The following is a 4,089-nucleotide window of genomic DNA, read 5'->3' as shown; positions in this document are numbered from 1 at the left end:
ATGGCGTGATGCTGGGCTCAGGGAGATGGCACGATGCTGTCCTCAGGGAGATGGCACGATGCTGGGCTCAGGGAGATGCACGAGGCTGGGCTCAGGGAGATGGCAGGATGCTGGGCTCAGGGAGATGGGATAAAGCTGGGCTCAGGGAGATGGCACGATGCTGGGCTCAGGGAAATGGCGTGATGCTGGGCTCAGGGAGATGGCGTGATGCTGGGCTCAGGGAGATGGCATGATGCTGGGCTCAGGGAGATGGCGTGATGCTGGGCTCAGGGAGATGGCGTGATGCTGGGCTCAGGGAGGCGGCATGAAGCCCGGGCTTCCCAGGCCATGGGCACACAACCCTTCAGATCCTAGGAAACCTCATAAACAAAGTCAGACCCACAGACCTAGAGTGGGCCCACAAAATCAGTCCCAGATTACCTGGGGGCTCAGAGACAGCCTGAATCAGGGAGCTGAGATGCTGCCCCAGAGATGAGCTCTCCTGGGCGGGGCTGTGGGGCTGCCCTGACAAATGAGCAGATGACAGAAAAGGCCACTGTGCTGAGGGCTCATCACACCTCGAGGCTGGGCTCTGCTGCTCATCCCCCTGGACTAGGAGAAGCAGGCAAGTACCCTGTGTCACAGCCCCCTGACCCTGCGCCCGACCACCAACTGCTGCCGACTAGAAAGGCACCGAGGAACGTTCCAAGAAACCACTGTGTGTCCCCTGGCTGGTGTGGGAGTGGGAGGAGGAGACTGGTGGGAAGGAGGGGTGGGCTGAGCAGGGCTCTGAGCCCTCGCCACAGAGCAGCGCGGGCCCGAGTCCTTTCTCTGGTTCCCCTGCAGCTGGCGCTGTGCCACCGGCCAGGAAGGTGCCTGGCCCCAGGCCACCCTTTTCCGTTTGTCCGTCATCCATCCCTTGCCGCTGTGTGTAGCTGGCCTCATTCTGAGCCACGTGCAGCTCATGCTTGCAGTGTGGCTAGTTTGGCAGTTTTTTTCGCTACTTCGCATATAAACTCTCCCAAATGAGAAGCATGTTTCACTGTTCATTGGGCCTCGTCCATGCCGTCTGGGGGTGTCTGCGGGGAGAGTGAGTCCAGGGTGACAGCCTAGAGCCGTGGTCGGCAAACCGCGGCTCGCGAGCCACATGCGGCTCTTTGGCCCCTTGAGTGTGGGTCTTCCACAAAATACCACGTGACTAATTAGAATGTCAGTTGGTTAGAGCTCAGCCTTTACTTCCTGCCATTCTCTACAAGTTTAGGAATTATAGGGGATGGGTGCTAATAAAACTCAGTGTTCACTTAGCACTGTACTCTCCCCCAGCTTGGGCAGGATTCAAGATGGCAGACAGCCTTCATTGGGAAAGGGGACTTGGGTGGCTTTATTCCTCCTCTTCTTGCTCACTTCTGTGTTTGCTGTCTCTTCTATTCTCTTCGATATTGCTGTGGGAAAGGGGGAACGAGGGAAGAGAATAGGCTCATTTTGACCTAAGCTGGATGGTTTCATGCCCTTTATCTGGCAGCCTATGAAAAGGTAGACCTGGAAGATGATTTCATTGGTGACTTCTGTGGGCTCCTGGAGAGTTCTGTTCTTCTGATGACCCAACAAGATAGATATTCTAAGTCAGGGGTCCTGAAACTTTTTAAACAGGGGGCCAGTTCACTGTCCCTCAGACCGTTGGAGGGCCGGACTATAGTTTAAAAAAAAACTATGAACAAATTCCTATGCACACTGCACATATCTTATTTTGAAGTAAAAAAACAAAACGGGAACAAATACAATATTTGTATTTGCACGTGGCCCTCGGGCGGTAGTTTGAGGACCCCTGCCCAAAGGGGTCGCGACCCACAGGTTGAGAACCGCTGGCCTAGGGGAAACTTGGTTTGCAGGCACGGTGGTTGTGGCTCATGCCTCCTGCTCACATGCCAAGCTCCTGAGAGGCGGGCAGGAAAGCCAGGTCTCCCTGGAAGCTGGAAACCCTTGAGGGAGGAGATCTGTGGAAAAGTTCCAAGCCTCCATCCTGGGTGCGCCTGGCCAGTGGAGGCCCCTCTGTCCTTGCAGAGGCTCCCCCGGAGCAGGTGCAACCTGAGGAGAGCGAGCACAGCCCTGCTTAGCCCACCCCTCCGTCCCGCCGGAGACACACACCAGGCCCAGGGGTGCTGAGAGGTGAGGTGAGCCTAGGAGACAGAGAGAGAGCAGGTGACCTTGGGGAATCTACACCCACAGAGCAGTGAGAGCTGTTTATTCACCGTTGCTGCCACAATTGCTTCAAAGTAGGAAGGAAACCAGAGCCTCCAGCCTGCAGGCCCCTGGTGGCCATCGACCGGCTTCTGTCCTGTCTCCGTGCGGAGGCTCGGCCAGCAGAGTGGCCCAGGCAGGGGGCAAGGGCGGAACCCACGCCTCCTGCTTGGCGAGGTCGGCCAGCCAGATGGCCATTTAAATTTAGGAAGGGGTGAAGCCAAATTGCCCAGGCTGCCTATAAGTTGTTTTCCTGGACTTCCCGCTCATCGGAGTCTCCCAAAGAATCAGCTTACGGGGATGGGGGGGTGGGGGGGCGCTGATGCAAGTGGCTCACTCAGTGACATTTTCCATCACGACCCCGGTGGTGGCTCCTGTAGACCCAGGCCTGACCCAGTTTCCTCCTCTGTCCCTGTTGTCCTCACACCTACTCAGATACCAGTAAACGAGGGGGACAACATAGTCCTCCGGGGGCAGGGACAGGGCAGGCCCCAGGCAGCCCTCGGCCACTTCAGCCCGGACACACCTGATGGAGCAACATCAGCGACACCTGGGTGTGTCCCTTCCCAGGGCCCCCAAACACCCATGGCAATGTCTCCATCTTATTCTTTCCAATGTTATCCTTCTCCCCAAAATCCAATATGCATTTTCATTGTGCATCGTGTGGGAAATAACAGAAATAATCATCGCATTACCTTCAGTTTATCAGTAAGAATTTTCCCATATTTCACTGAGGTGTGTTCTCTCTAGATCAGCGGTTCTCAACCTTCCTAATGCCGCGACCCTTTAATACAGTTCCTCATGTTGTGGTGACCCCCAATTTCATTGTTACAAATTGAACATAATTAAAGCATAGTGATTAATCACAAAAACAATATGTAATTATATATGTGTTTTCCGATGGTCTTAGGCGACCCCCGTGAAAGGGTCGTTCGACCCCCAAAGGGGTCATGACCCACAGGTTGAGAACCGCTGCTCTAGATACATATGGAGAGAGCTATATATGGAGATAGATAAATATTCCTTTTTAACAAAATGGGCACCCTATAGTACCACAGTTTTTTAAAACAAGTTTTTATTCGGTCACAAGCATATTCCCCACCGTCATCCATGAATGTTTATTGAACTACCACGGGCCAGGCACTGTTCTAAACACTAGGGGCACGGCAGTGATGGAAGCAGACACCTGGCCCCTCGGCACTCCGTTCCCCTGGGGGAGACAGATACTGGACATCCAGCGCCTCTGAATTCATCAGCACGCAGTGCCCTCAAAGTTAACTATATCCCTTTGAAAGGTGACGTTCAGCGCTGCCCCACCCCAGGGCCCGGAGCACCACGCCTCCTAGACGGGCAGGCGGATCAGCGAGATGTGGAAATGTTGCACAGTGGGCAGCACTGAGTGGAAGAGGGCAAAGGCGGGGGGGCGTGGACATCTGTAACAGTGTCAACAATTTTTACAAAAAAGGAAAAGAAAAATGTTGCTCTGTGGGCCCAGGTGATGTAGGGGCCGCATAGAAAGATTGAAATGCCAGGGGCCATGAGACTGTGCCAGTGGCAAACGCTTGGAGCATTTTGTGTGTTTTAAGTCATTAATTCTACAACCGACTAAGAGGGGTCCTAGTACCATACCTATTTTGTAGTGGAGAAAGTGGGGTGCATAGCAAGTAGACAGGGTTTCTGAGAGTTGAGAGGGAGGCATGAGGCGCTCTAGGGGACGCCGGTCAGTAACAGGGCACCCCATTGGCCACTGCCTTCAGAGGTCGCTGTCCCAGGGCACCAACCTACGCATGCTGTTGCTGCTACTGCTGCTTATTTCTAGTCTTTTCCTGCAGCTTCCAAGGAAAGCAATACAAAAGGGGATGCAGCAGGCCC

This window comes from Myotis brandtii, unplaced genomic scaffold (genome assembly GCF_000412655.1).
Source record: "Myotis brandtii unplaced genomic scaffold, ASM41265v1 scaffold528, whole genome shotgun sequence".
In the NCBI taxonomy this organism is placed as follows: Eukaryota; Metazoa; Chordata; class Mammalia; order Chiroptera; family Vespertilionidae; genus Myotis; species Myotis brandtii.
This window is presented reverse-complemented; position numbering follows the sequence as displayed.